The sequence below is a fragment of the Mauremys reevesii genome, linkage group 7 (genome assembly GCF_016161935.1).
Source record: "Mauremys reevesii isolate NIE-2019 linkage group 7, ASM1616193v1, whole genome shotgun sequence".
Lineage (NCBI taxonomy): Eukaryota > Metazoa > Chordata > Testudines > Geoemydidae > Mauremys > Mauremys reevesii.
The window spans coordinates 26,537,688-26,553,360 of record NC_052629.1 but is presented as its reverse complement, the minus strand read 5'-3'; the positions used below and the strand labels follow the sequence as shown (position 1 = coordinate 26,553,360).

At 42.2% G+C, this 15,673-nt stretch overlaps 1 protein-coding gene across 1 annotated transcript in view; it reads right to left on the bottom strand.

Moving 5' to 3' along the window:
• The window catches only part of JAKMIP3 (Janus kinase and microtubule interacting protein 3), a 130,302-nt gene that overhangs the window by 101,570 nt on the left and 13,059 nt on the right, over positions 1-15,673 (bottom strand). Inside the window, exons 2-3 of the mRNA XM_039483043.1 lie at positions 8,772-8,813; positions 8,090-8,249 (exon numbers count right to left, since the gene is read on the bottom strand). The gene's annotated coding sequence lies outside the window, so the exon portion shown is untranslated. The remainder of the gene's footprint in view (positions 1-8,089; positions 8,250-8,771; positions 8,814-15,673) is intronic.

The following is a 15,673-nucleotide window of genomic DNA, read 5'->3' as shown; positions in this document are numbered from 1 at the left end:
GTCACATCAATATTCCTCCAGGAGGAAAGGTGTATGGAAGTCCATTTGAGTGTCTGTAGTTTATAGTTGTTTTCTTGAATAAGCACCTTTTGTTCATGAAGAAATGTGATTTCATATGTCACGAGAACCCCCTGTGCCTTAAAAAAATGCCTGGACCATGGAGAGGTGGGCACAGTGGCGTTGTATTAGGGAAATGATATTAGCTCTAGGTTTTTTGGAAATACCTATGAAATATTAGTAGGTGAAGATCAGATGGAAATGGCCTAATCAGGGCAACATTAAGTATGTAACACCCCAACCCCCGAAAGTTCTGATTGGGGATGGAAGAGAAAGGAAATAAATTTGCCATGCCCATTTCCTGGGTAGATCTGCGTAAGCAGATCTGTTAACATCATGATACATGGTAGTCATTTTCCTCTGATGAAAGTCTAGCCAAAGTTCTTGTGTCGGATTAGTACAATTTCAGCAACAGCTTGAACAGAGACATGCTCAATCCTGGATGACCTGGATTTTACTCAAAAGATTAATCCCCTAGAGATAGTTCAGATTAACCCTTCCTGGTCAGACTGTTAATGAAATCATGAGCATAATTTTCATTCTTATAACAAATTCTTTATATATTTATTCTGTGTTTTATACAAGAGCATGAGTTTCCAACATAGAACAAATGTTGCTTTTTATGTAACTCAGATGGAGGTATAGTCTACATAGTTACTCATTCTAACAAACACAGAATCAAGGAAATGGAAAATATTAATAGAATTTTGCATATATTATACAAATAAATTAAATGCAAGTGGAAGATGTGGTGGTTATTCCCACATTTGAATAATGTACAGCAAAACTGAGATTCTGAGACTGAAAATATAACATTACTTAAACTTTTCAGCAGTTTCAATATGCCCCTCCCTCGAAACAGTAAAAAGGAAGGAAATGCAATTGATTCTTTCATTTACATTAGATTAATTCAGAGCAGACTGTTTCTCCGACTCTAATTCCATCTGTTTAACTTTATGTCAGCCTGTTGTCTTGAACACAAACAAACTGTTCTAGCAACGACATCCATTTTACTGTGGAATTCATGCCTGTATAATTAACTATAATCAACTTTAACACAGATGGCACTAGATGATCCAAAAGCTCTTTATGACATTGTTCTTAAGCATGTTATTAACAGGCCTAAATAACTATTTAAATTTACCTCCCCAACCCCTTTCAGCATGAACACACAACACAGCTGAATTTCAGAACACTGAAGACAGGATTTAGCAGAACATTATCTATAGAATTTCAGTACTTTGGATTTATTCAATTTATTAAAGAGCTTATAAATAATGATCTCCTTAGTGTGGCTAAAAAAGCATTTGTTTTTAGATCTATTCCATAATAATAATACTTTCCCAAATGACTCATCCTGAAAACTGGACACTGAAGAACTGGATGGCTCAGGGGAGTGCTACTGGCAATAATTTTTTTGCTGAAATTGGGAGTGATGAAAGCCATTGCTGTTTGACAGATTTTGGGGTATGCTCAGTCCACTTCTTAGTAGACAAATACCACATTTATAAACTAGCATTACAGTTTTCACACTTGAAAGTCTCAGAAGAAAGGCCAAGAATTTGAATGGACATAAAGAGTGAACTAACCTCCCAATCCCCAAAGTAGATATAAATTGCAAAAGTCTTCACCCACCTGTGAATGAAAAGCTACACACACAGGCAAAAACTCTTCCCCTTGGGGCTTGGTTTATTAATAAAAATCTTATTCCAAAGTAACAGGCCATGCATCTAAATAGTCCCCTACCTAAATCATCTCTGTATGATTGTCTATGGCCTTCTTCTCTCTAGCTCTGACTATCCAAAACCCTAGCTCTTTTCTCTACATGGCTATTCTCATGTCCCCACTATCAGTGTGTCTAATCAACCACATCTGTCCCAGTCAGACAGCAGTAATCTTCCTGCTGCTCCTAAGCAGGGTTCCAGCCAGGGCCGGCTCTAGGCACCAGCAAAACAAGCACGTGCTTGGGGCGGCACATTTTCAAGGGTGGCATTCTGGCCATCTTTTTTTTTTTTTTTTTTTACTTCTGGTGGCAAAAGCCTAGAGCTGGCCCTGGCAGCTGCAGCGCGTCTGTGTGGGGGGCGCCTTGGGGCTGCTGTGGTTCGCACCGTGGGGGAGCAGCGCTGCACCTTGTGGCTGGGCCAGGCAGGATCTGAGTGGGGGATACTTGGGTTTGGGGGCCGCCCCACGGGGCGCATGGAGCCTCTGGCAGGTGCTGCAGGGTGGCAGCAGCCAGGGCTGGGCAAAGTGGCCCGAGCTGCCCAGGGACTGTGGCATTGCGGCCAGAAGCAGCAGCAGCAGCAGTGGGGCCATAGAGTCCTGCTCTCCGGGGCTCCACTCCTTCTGGGGCTCCTCAGCCCCCTGCTGGGCCGGTCCCCTGGTTCTGCCCTCCCAGGTCCTGGCCGGTCCCCTGGTTCTGCCTTCCCGGGTCTCGGACGGTCCCCTGGTTCTGCCCTCCCGGGTCCCGGCCGGTCCCCTGGTTCTGCCTTCCCGGGTCCCGGCCGGTCCCCTGGTTCTGCCTTCCCGGGTCCCGGCCGGTCCCCTGGTTCTGCCTTCCCGGGTCCCGGCCGGTCCCCTGGTTCTGCCTTCCCGGGTCCCGGCTGGTCCCCTGGTTCTGCCTTCCTGGGTCCCGGCCGGACCTGGAGGCAGGAGCCCTGGCTGGAGGGACCCTGGGCTGAGGTGCGGCCCGGGAGCCTCGCTGCTTACCCTGACCCTGCCAGTGCTGGACCAGCTGGAGGTGAGGGGACAATGGGCGGAGTCAGCACTGGTGTGGGGGAGCCCAGGGCTGGGGCAGCAGGGGGTGTGGGAGAGAGAGCCCAGGGCTGGGGTGGCAGGGGGTGGGGGAGAGAGCGCCCAGGGCTCGGGTGGCGGTGGGTGTGGGCGGGAAGAGAGAGCCCAGGGCTGGGGCGGCAGGGAGTGCGGGGGAGAGAGAGCCCAGGGCTCGGGCGGCGGAGGGTGTGGGCGGGGGAAGAGAGAGCCCAGGGCTGGGGCGGCAGGGGGTGCGAGGGGGAGAGAGAGCCTAGGGCTCGGGTGGCGGGAGGTGTGGGTGGGTGGAGAAGAGAGAGCCCAGGGCTAAGGCAGCAGGGGGGGCTGGTGGAGGTGGGGAAGAGATAGCCCAGGGTGGGGCGGCAGGGGGTGCGGGTGGGGTGAGAGCCCAGGGATGGGGTGGGGGGGGCAGTCAAAAAATTTTTGCTTGGAGTGGCAAAAAACCTAGAGCGGGCCCTGGTTCCAGCAACTGCTAAAAGGCTGGGGAAACAAAAGGACCCCTCTCCTCTGTTCCAGTGACCTTTCCAATTCAGGAATGAAGCATATTGATGGGACTATATGAGGAAGCCTACATTGCTCCTGCCTGTGCAACAAAATACACCTGCTTTGGATTTAAAGGATTACAAACTCCAGAGCTATTAATCTGCTACTTTGAGTGAGTGTGAAAGGATTGTTAAATACCATCTTAATTTTTTTTTCAAGCCTTGTATTATTGCATAATGTACAAAATCAACTTTATGTCCCTCCACAATACCAACACCAGGTTCTTTTTTTATCTTCAGTGCTTAGTTCAGAGTCAAGACTCATAATATAGTTGTTCATTTACCGAGCTCATGGTTTCTTTCAATGGTCAACATTCAAACTTCTGCAATTTCTCATGAACATGTAAATGGAAGTGTTATGAAAATATTAGTACCTTTGTTAAGAGTTTGCAATTACTTTGTTTTTTTATTTTAATGTGAGGCAGAAACAAAACCAAACCAGTAGAACTATACTGTATTTCCCTGTAAAAAATAATTTAATGGTCTTCAATTATTCCAGCGTAGTTGTGCTTGATGTCACTCTTTCAACCAAGCACACTTTATAAGCACTGCAATTCTACCTTGAGCCCCATTTATAACAATCAGAAAATGTATCGTGATCAGGGGATGGCATCAGCTCACACAACTGGGAGCAACTGGGAGCTCATAAATCAAGATTAAATATCTGCATTTAACTGTACTCCAGCAAAGCGTTTTGCTGATGCATCTCTGTTGTGCACATAATTCCACTTTATAATGTGATAAAACTGAGGGAGTAGAGTTTGGGATGGATTTTAAACTGGATGAGAAAAAGGTGGATAGGTAGATGGACATATCAAGACCCAAACTAACTTCAGATGATTTCATCTGCCCTCTGATCAACTCAATCTCATAAATAATATTTGCTTAAAGCCAGTATATCAATAGTTGACCTTCAGTTAACAAAATACAACTGATTTTTGGTTTAGGAAGTGAATAATGAGCCCAGTCCATCATCAGCGAGGTTAATGAACATTGGAAATGAAGCAGGAATCACTAGGTGAACTTCTGTGGCCTGTGCTATGCAGGAGTTCAGACTAGATGATCCTAATGGTCCCATCTGGCCTTAAAAATCTATGAACCTTTCCTCTGTCATTCAAAGATCTCAGACAGTATAAATATTTTTAAAAAACCATATCACAACTTTAAAAAGCCTGGAAAATAGATCATAAACCAACAGAATTTGGAACATTTGACAGAAAACTAGATGTTACATAGCAGAAGCACAATAGACTATATCAAGAGGATCATTTATACATACTGTTACAGAGTATTTAAACAGCAGCTTTACAACAGGCAGAAGTAAACAACCTGCAGTTTTCATATACATGTTTGTGGGGTTAATAACTTGTCCATAAAACCTAACCAGGAAGCTGGGGATGAAATGTCAAAAGGAATAACAGAGATGCACACAGTTCAGTAAAAGCAATTCTTGTTATCACTAGGTCAGATCCATGAGCTACTCATACTGTTCTTTCAAGACAAACTGGGAAGGTGATGACAGGGGCACAATGAACAACTTAAAGGGTTTTGTCATTTCAAAGGAAATAAAGCCTGGAGAGAAAATACCTGAGCAAGGAAAGATGAATGATAGTGATACAACATATAGTCACCACAACAGATGAAAATAAGCATGTTATTATTGTCAACAGTTTCAGAAGCCAAGAATAAGATATGATGGCCATCCAACATATCATAAGCAATTCAAAGTCATATCAACAACTTCTCCTGAGCACCGTGTTGTCAAGGTTCCTTCCCCACTCTGAACTTTAGGGTACAGATGTGGGGACCTGCATGGACGCTTCTAAGCTTAATTACCAGCTTAGATCTGGTAATTAAGTATCGCTGCCACCACTCCCAAGCACTAATTCCCTTCCCTGGATAGCCTTGAGAGACTCTTCACCAATTCCCTGGTGAACACAGATCCAAACCCCTTGGATCTTAAAACAAGAAGAAATTAACCATCCCCCCTCCTTTCTCCCACCAACTCCTGGTGGATCCAGATCCAACCCGCTTGGATCTAAAAACAAGGAAAAAATCAATCAGGTATTAAGAAAAAAGGCTTTTAATTAAAAAAAAGAAAGGTAAAAGAAAACCCTCTGGGAGAGATTAGCATATCAGCTACTCTCACAGACAACAGATTCAAAACACAGAGGATGTTCCCCTGGGCAAAAACTTAATACACACAAGAATACCCAAATTTTGATAATTCCCTTAATGATACCAAGACAAGTTACAAAGAAAATAAACATAAACCTATTTATCCCTTTCTAAAACTTACTACTCTGATAAGAGGCTGGTTCCTTGATCTTTTTCACTCCATCTGAAACTGAAACTCTAAACAAAGGAAAACTTCCCTCCTTCCTTTTGAAACATCTTGTTCCCCCATTGGTTCCTCTGGTCAGGTGTCAGCTAGGCCAGGTGAACTTTTTAACCCTTTACAGGTAAAAGAGGCATTAACCCTTAACTATCTGTTTATGACATGTGTACCTTAGGATCTACCAGCATCCTCAATGGTACTGAGCAGAAATCAACAGTAAAACTTACATTTATTACATTTTATACAAACAAGGTTAGTTATCATAAGGCACTATTATAGAAATTACATGTGAGTAAAAAGTTACGTTATTATTACCCTAGGAAATGAAGATGAAGAATTAAGATGTTTTTCAAGTGGATAGACGGATCAGGAGCAAAGCCACATGAGAAGCAACTAAGCAAACTGGTATAAATCCCATAGTTTTTGCAGAGATACTGAAAGATCTCTACATTATAGGTTCAGGTATGCGGAGATTCTGATATGTCACTATGTCTAATTGCTAATTTAAGTGACTAGCTACTGATATCGGACCAGTTCTTGCCCTCGAGATTAACACACCAAAATGAGAATAGGTAGGAAAAAAACTGTGGCTTTCAAGTCATTGGCACATAGATTGCTGAGCTTGATTTCTGTCCTGGTCTCTCAAAGTTCAAGATTGGCTCACTACATTAATTGATTAACCCTCCATCAAGGTTTCACATATTTCATTTATGAATTATACCTAGTTACTTCTGTTTTATAATCGGGCTAATAATTAAACAATGACACTGATTTTCTGAACACTTACATATATGTTTTCATGACAGCATACAAGGGTCTGACCAAACAAACTTCATTAAAACCTTTTTCTCCCTGTCGCTAAACACATTAGATAACATTTTCAGTAGCACTTAAGTGACTTGGGAGCCTAAGTCCCATTGACAATGAACTGAGGCACCGAGTGGCTAAGTACCTCACCCAAGGTCACACAGGTAGCGTGTGGTAGAACTAGAAATATAATCCAGGTTGTCTGGCTCCCAGTTCTGTACTCACAATACAATACTTCTTCCTGAGAGTAATGCCTCTGCATTTCATCAAGGTGTTGTGTACAAATCCCAAACTGGACACAGAAAGGGGAGCATTATAGTATTATACGTTCTCGTCGCTAACAGAAAAGAGCAGCCATAGAAAAAAGAATCACTGCCAATATTTACAGCTGAGCCTACACTTCACATCACAAGCAATGATATCCCAGGCAAGCTGTTATTTTTTGAATACTTATAAACCATACTAAGGATATAGAAAACTTCATCAATAGTTAGTTTATTACAATGTGCTACTACATTTTCACTGGAAAGGTTACAAATACATAGAACACCTATGCCTGTTATATATATTTCACATTATGACAAAGATTTAATAGAAACCTGAAGGCATTCTTTTTAGTATCATACAACAGAAAATACTTTTTACAACTTCCTGGACTCCATTCAGGATGGCTAATATAGGAATCAAATGCAACGTTATACACTACAACTGTGGCGTACTGAATACATATTAGAGTTGTCCTAATTTTCTCTCTCTCTGTGGGAGTGTGCGTGTGGGAAAAGCTGCTGAATTTGCTTCACTGTTATTCATGGAGGTCATATTCTTAGGTAACCAATCACACATCATGAATAATAAATATTGAACAGAAGTAGACACAATCAGAGCAAACAGCTCACAACCAGGCTGAAATTTGTTTGCATAAACTATTTAGTAAAACCCTTTAAATAGTGAATACTCTATAGAAATCAGAATCTGCAAACAATTTGTGAATGGTGGGGAAAATGAGCTAGCTTTGTTGGATAACTTATTCACAACACATAATTTAACCACCACTAATGCATATGTTCAGAGAATGGTTCATTTGTGAAAGAACTAGGGGGGTGAATTAGTTGGAGGCAGTGATGTGACTTTGAACTGCAGTGTTCCTTTGCAGTCTGATTCAAAGCTCATTGAGGTCCTCATCTTTCCACTAACTTCAGGGGCTTTGAATTAGCCACTTATGCCTTAAGGCCTGAGTGAACTCCCATCCAAGTCAATGGGAGACTTTTGAGTATAATAGGATTTGGATCGGACCATTAATATGTCTATTAGTAAGCCAAAAGGAAAATTCCTCAGGAGCCTTAGCTGAATAGCCAAAGTTTGCGTCTTCAAAAACAGAATGTATTTAGAGCTGTAAAAAGTATAAGCTAATACCAGTGCTTTTGTGTACTGGGAAATATTGGGCTCCATTAAGGCTCTTAGGCTATGTCTACACTACCATGGTAAGTCAACCTATGTTACACAACTCCAGCTACGTGAATAACATAGCTAGAGTCGATGTACCTTACGTCAAGTTACTGCGGGGGTCGACGGGACTTACCTTACTCTTCTTGTCCGGGGTAGAGTACAGGGGTCGGCTGGAGAGCGATCTGCAGTTGATCTGGCAGGTCTTTACTAGATCCGCTAAATCAACCGCCGGTGGATCAGTCTCAGCGTCATCCCTGCCGTAGTGTAGACCTGCCCTTGGAACCAGAGCTGCACTGGGGGAAAGGAAAGGAAAAGGAGGTGCACTGCCTGAGTGCCAGTGGCTGGAGGCATTATGCCTGCATAGAGCAGAAGAATGGCTCCCAAGGATTTTGCTAGTATGCAGGAGTAGAGGTGGGAACACAGCTGTGACTACAACCTCTGTGACTACAACCTTCCCAGATGTGCCCCCGGTTGGAGTTCAGTGCTGCTAGCAGTACTATATTGGTGCCTGCTACCCACCTTTTTCTCACTCAGAGATTTATGGCTATAACTCACTAACAATGCCCCACCCCCAGCTGCTTTTTCACCCCTCTCACTTCCATTCCTCCTTATGACTGGAGGGGTGTTAATGGGCCACTTCCCCTTAACTGGTCCCTTGAAATATGTTAACTACTCATTCTAAGCCATCTGTTCAAACTTGTGTTTAGCAGTGACACTCAAGTTTCCCAGACCTAAAGAACAGCTATGATTAAGCTTGAAAGTTTGTCTCTCACACCAACAGAAGTTGGTCCAATCAAAGATATTACCTCACTCACCTTGATTCTTTATTATATGTCATTCAAATGTATTCTTAAATTCTAGAAATAAAATGAACAAAACAAAAAAGAGAGGAATTTGGGACAGAGCTTGATAGCATGGATGTGAACATTAAAGTATGAACTTGTTCTGAAAAAACAGTGTTATCAAACTGGGCTAATCCACTGCCTGCGACGGTTTGCACAAAGCACCTATGCAGCAAATCAGTTAGGCTTCTACTAATTGTGATTGCATTTCAATAGTAAATATTTTCCTTAGGATTTCCAGAGTATACAAAAACATTTTCCATTATCACCAAACATGCATTAGCCTTCTGCACAAGGGCTGTGAAGGCTAAAATTTGTCTCTGTTTCTTATTTAGAGAGCCAGACATTGTATATAAATAGTTACTGTGCTTTGAAAAATGTAAAGCACTATGAGAGGGCTAAGTACTTATTACGCTAAAGAAGATCATATAAGTTGTGCTTTTTCCAGAAGATCTGAAGTTTTCTTACAGGGTTGCAGGTTCTGTATTGTGATAGTAGTTTAAATATACACACTAATCCATGTTTGGCCAATACTCGGCCATATGCCAATAAGTAGCTGCGCATTTAAAACATTTGTTTGGATTAATAATATTCAGTCACAGAGCAGAACTGAGGAATTGTTTAAAAGAAGGAAAGCATAGTCCTGCAAACAACGGGACTGATCCAAAGCCCAATGTAGTCAACAGAAAAACTCTTATTGATTTCAATGGAATTTTGAGCCCATCCTTCCTATAATCCCATATTATATAAATGGAGTAAATAATGGCCCACATTTACTGCTCCCTTATTTCACACCAAAATCTCAATATTTGCATAAAATATGAATGCCCTGTCCCTTTCATTTGGTTAGGTTTCTTAATGTGTGTTTTTACCCATAGAGAAAAGATTTTTTTTTAAAAGGTAGATGATAAACCTCCTCCAAGAGACAAAGCAGAGAGGCTGATATCTCTTGCTGTGATGGAGCTGATATTGCCAGTAGTGGAAAGCTTCAACAAAAAATGAGAAAAATGCTCAAAGCAAGTAAAAAAGAAGAACAAGAAATGCTCAGTGAGGTATGAAACAGAGCCTTCTTATGTCTGAAGCACATAACTGAAGTTATTGTTAGGCTGGGGATATGTAGATGCATTGTTTTGTCACTATTGACCTTGTCAGGGTAATTTTTATTCTGTGTAGGTGGCTGTGCAATATCCAGACCTAGAGAGCTGAACATTTTAAAGCTATAATCTGATTTTTTTTAAAGCTGATCTGATTTTGGAGGCTGCTTCATCCTTTCTAGTCAATTTGCTGATATTCAGATACCAACTTCTGTGCAATTTCATGCAGCAGAGCAATAAGCAGGTTTAACACTTCCTGTCCATAACACAGAAACCAGTCTAAAAACCCACGGTTAAAACATTCTAGGTTTTCAAAAAGAACAAAAAGACTATGTCTCAGGGCAATTTTAACTCATTTTAACATTGTGGTCTCACAAATTTCCAAATGCAATGATCCCTTTTTTGAGGCATGTTTTGTTTAATGCTTTCATTAAGCCAAGGACTAGCAAGAGACAGGGTTGAGGGTTGAAGGTTGAGTTTCCAAATGGAAACACGCTCACCACTCCCCAGGCTCAACAGCTCTAACCCCCTGGGAAGTGGAGCAAACAAACCAAAGCCAAAGTTGCTAAATTTTCACCTTAAGCAACAATATAAGAGTCGAGGGGAAGAACAAATAAAAAACAAGAAACTAGACCACTACAGATTTCTGTCTAGAACTATCACACAGAAGATTAACCAGGAAGAAGTGGATGAGACTTTTTTTAAACAACTAACAAAATCATCCAAAGCACAGGAGTTGGCGGTGGTGGGGAACTTCAACTGCCCAGACATCTGTTGGGAAAATAATACAGCAGGGCACAGCTTACCCAACAAGTTCTTGGAATGTTTTGGAGACAATTTTTTAGTTCAGAAGGTGGAGAAAACTACTAGGGGGGAAGGCTGGTCTAGATTTGATTTTGACAAATAGGGAGGAACTGGTTGAGAATATGAAAGTGGAGGACAGCTGAGGTGAAAGAGATCATGAAATGGTAGAGCTCAGGATTCTAAGGAATGTTAGGAGGGAATACAATACAATAAAGATAATGGATTAAGAAGGCAGACTTTAGAAAACTCAGGGAGTTGGTAGGTAAGATCCCATGGGAAGCAAGTCTAACGGGAAAAACAGTTCAAGAGAGTTGGCAGTTTTTCAGAGACATTATAAAGGCACAAGAGCAAACTATCCCACAGCATAGGAAAGACAGGAAGTATGGAAAGAGACCATCCTGGCTTACCCAGGAGATCTTCAATGATCTGAAAATCAGAAATGAGTCCTACAAAAAGTGGAAACTAGGTCAAATTACAAAGGATGAATATAAACAAATAACACAAGTATGTAGGCACAAAATTAAAAAGGCCAAGGCACAAAACATTAAACTAGCTAGAGACATAAAGGGTAACAAGAAATCATTGATGAAGATCTTGATCAAGAACATCAGAAGCAAGAGGAAGGGACAGGGTAGGCTCATTACTCAATCAAGGGGCAAAAACAATAACAAAAAATGTGGAAATGGCAGAAGTGTTAAATGACTTTTTTGTTTCAGTTTTCACCAAAAAGGTTAGTAACAATTGTACGTCTAACATAGTGAATGCCAGTGAAAATGAGGTAGGATCAGAGACTAAAATAGGGAAAGAACAAGTTAAAAATTACTAAAACTAGTTAGATGTCTTTAAGTCACCAGGGCCTGATGAAATACATCCTAGAAAACTCAAGGACTTGACTGGGGAGATATCTGAGCCATTAGCAATTATCTTAGAAAATAATGGAAGACAGGAGAGATCCAGAGGACTGGAAAAGGGAAAATATAGTGCCTATCTACAAGAAGGGAAATAAGGTCAACCCAGGGAATTGCAAACCAATCACCTTATTGGTTTGCTCCATTATCCAGAAAGATAATGGAGCAAATAATTAAGCAATCAATATGCAAACCCCTGGAAAATAATAAGGTGATAAGAAACAATCAGCATGGATTTCTCAAGAACAAATCATATCAAACCAACCTAATAGCTTCCTTTGACAGGGTAACAAGCCTTGCGGATAGGGAGGAAGTGGTAGATGTGGTAAATCTTGACTTTAGTAAGGCTTTTGATACTGTCTTGCATGACCTTCTCATAATCAAACTAGGGAAATACAACCTCGATGGAGCTACTATGAGGTAGGTGCATAACTGGTTGGAAAACTGTTCACAGAAAGTAATCAGTGGTTCACAGACAAGCTGGAAGGACATATCAAGTGGGGTCCCACAGGGATCAGTTCTGAGACCAGTTCTGTTCAATATCTTCAACAATGATTTAGGTAATGGCACAGGGAGTACACTTATGAAGCATGTGAATGATACCAAGCTGGGAGGGGTTGCACGTGCTTTGGAGGTTAGAATTAAAATTCAAAATGATCTGGAGAAATAGTCTGAAGAAAATAAATGAAATTCAGTAAGGACAAATGCAAAGTATTCCACTTAGGAAGGAACAATCAATTGCACACATACAAATAGGAAATGACTGCCTTGGATGGAGTGCTGCAGAAAGGGATCTGGGGGTCATAGTGGATCACAAGCTAAATATGAGTCATCAGTGTTCTAATCTAGATGTCACAAAAGCATGGACTGTTATAACAATATCCGTATGAATGAGAAATGGGTGTGAATGTTGCACCGAATGCAGATGAAAAAAAGTCATTTCTAGCCCTTTAAGTTCCCTGGGTCTCTGGAATCAAACAAGGGGCCCAAAGAACCCCCACAATGAAAGCCTAATTTCTGAAGGACGGGCACAGCACCTGAATGGGGGCAGACACCATTTCAGTTAAACTCTCCAGTATCCTTCCATCTTATCTATTACTAAGCATCTTCAGCTCATTTTTATCTAAGTTCCTATCTCAGCCAAGCACCACAAAAGCAAGGATACCACATACTCAGGGTCCAATGAAAACTAGATGTAGTTCTGTATGTCAACAACATGCTGATGGCAACACAGACCAGATTATCTCATTATCTTCCTCAGCAGCCTCACATTCATGTTGAGCAGGAAAGGAGACAGATTAGAACCTTTTGTAGCCTTCACAGAAGTGCCTTCGGGTTGATGAGCAATTAGCCAACACTAGAACTCTCTCTCTCTCTCTCTGACAGGAATGAATTTAGGTACTCAAGAGTGATCCCATCAACTCCTTCTAATGGTCCCATCAATTCCAGTCAAAGGCAACAAAGTCACATGACCAATTAAATTAAATGGTAGTGACAAATCAAAAAGAATATGCATGGACATCTGGTCTTTTTCCATTGGAAGGAGATGGTTAGCTAACACAACAGAGCAGTCACAGAGAAGGCCAGAAAACAGATTGTCAGGGAGCAGGCAAATCTGAGGGCATGTGTGTACACACACACACACACACCCCTAAAAATATTCTTTAACCTTAGTTACAATAATCTTTGCTATTCATATGAGGACATAAAACACCACTGCATTTAGTTTGACTGTACCTGTATTTTCTGGGTTACCAGGAAAAAAAAAATCAGAGAATTTTTTGAAATCCTGCAATCAACTGCAAACTTTTTCTCTATCAGGGTCTTTAGACAGCAAAGGTCAGAAGACAATTTATGTATTCTCTCCAAATTTCAGTTTAATTTTGTTGTTATTGGAAAGTTCACATTATGTTTTATGTTTAGTATAAGCCAAAGTACTAGTCTATGCCACATACAATTAATATTTAAATAAAGATATAATTGAATAAAAAGAACTACATGACTGTAGTATGTTGGCCTCTTACAGAAAACCAACTTCACCTACACCTCAGAGAAGGAAGTTGCATATCAGCAATGCTGTGTCATGGAAATAAAAGAAAAACTGCACTACTTGCCAGATCTCAGTGTGTATGTGAATGAAAAACTATGGTTTTAAAGTGCTTTTCATTGGAGTAGGGTCTAAGTGACTGCAATAAACTTGACTTCCTGCTTTCTGCATAATTTAATTGAAGATATTCACCAACTGCTGACTATTTCCATGTCATAATCAGGCTTGCCCTGATTGTCAAATTTTCCCACTTCATTTTTTATTTTCTGCACATGTTGGTGCATCCTGGTACAAACAACTTGCAGAGTCTGCCTCAACTTCTTCAACAGTTATTTATTCTTAAAATTGTTCCTATGCATGACTCATAGAATATCAGGGTTGGAAGGGACCTCAGGAGGTCATCTAGTCCAACCCCCTGCTCAAAGCAGGACCAATCCCCAGACAGATTTTTTCCCCAAATGGCCCCCTCAAGGATTGAACTCACAACGCTTGGTTTAGCAAGTCAATGCGCAAACCACTGAGCTATCTCCCCCCAAAGATAATATGTAATAGTACACCGCTCCCCTGTTATAACGTGGTAATGGGGTGCCAAAAATCCCTACCGTGTTATAAGTGAAACGCCATTATATTGGGGTAGTGGTGGCAGGGCTGCAGCGGTTATTTAAAGAGCCCAGGGCTCCGGACGCGGGGCCGAGCCCTGCTGCTGCAGCCCTGGGATACCAGCGGCAGGACTCTGGTGGTGATTTAAAGAGCTCCGTGCTCTGGCCACTGCGGGGAGCCAGGACCCTTTAAATTGCCAGCCCAGCCCCGCTGCTGCAGCCCCGGGGTAGCAGCAGCAGGGCTCTGGCGGTGACTTAAAGGGCCCAGGGCTCCCCGCAGCAGCCGGAGCCCCAGACCCTTTAAAGCACTGCCAAGCCCCGCTGCTGCAGCCCTGGGGTAGCGGGGGCAGGGCTCCAGCAGTGATTTAAAGGGCCCGGGACTCCCCACAGCAGCCGGAGCCCCGGACCCTTTAAAGCACCACCGGAGCCCCGCTGCTACCGCGCTATATGCGAACCCGTGTTATATCAGGTCACGTTATAGCGGGGTAGCAGAGTATTATGCACTTAGGGCAAGACTACACGTGACTATGTATAGCTGTGCTGTCACAAGAATGGCCCAGGGAAGGAAGTGGTAACAGAGTTGGAAGTAATCTGCAACAGCCATTTACAGGATGTTTATTCCTCCCTTGCCCCCCCCAGTCCCGCATCCTAACCTCCCGCTTCCATTGGCTCAGCTCATTAACCACCTCTCTCCACTCTCCTATGCTGGAATAAGTCAAGGCCCCATGCAGCCTGCTCTTTCCTCAAAGCACAGAATGATGATCCAGGACATCTGTGTAATGGAAGCTTTATGCCACTTAGTCCACTGCACAGGGTTGTAAAGGGAAAGAGCCCAATATAAAAGGGAAGCCATTTGCAGTACACAACATGTTTTATTTGTCCTACAAAACCCAAGATCTATGCTACATATTCTTGAGTGACATCTACCAGCACCTTATCTATTAACTATTTTCATATATTCAGACATCATATTTATAAATCACTCTTGTAACAGTAGATCCCCTTTAGATAGCATGTTGCACTTCACAAATCACTGTACAAACATTAACTAATTCTCATAAGCATCTGAGAGCCAAGTAGGTATTATCTCCATTTTACAAACTGGAAACAGTCACAAAGGAGCTGTTCCTTGCCCAAAGTCTTACAACAAATAATTGGCAGGTTTGGGATTAGAATGTCTATTTCCTGGCCCCTAATCTGATACCAATTCCTCTAGACCAGGAGTGGCTAGCCTGAGCCTGAGAAGGAGCCAGAATTTACCAATGTACATTGCCAAAGAACCACAGTAATACGTCAGCAGCCCCTCATCAGCTCCCCCCCACCACCGCCCTGCTCCCAGTGCCTCCCACCCACTGACAGAACTGCCGATCGATCAGCGTTTCCCTCGCCCTCCCGATCAGCTGTTTTGTGATGCGCAGGAGGC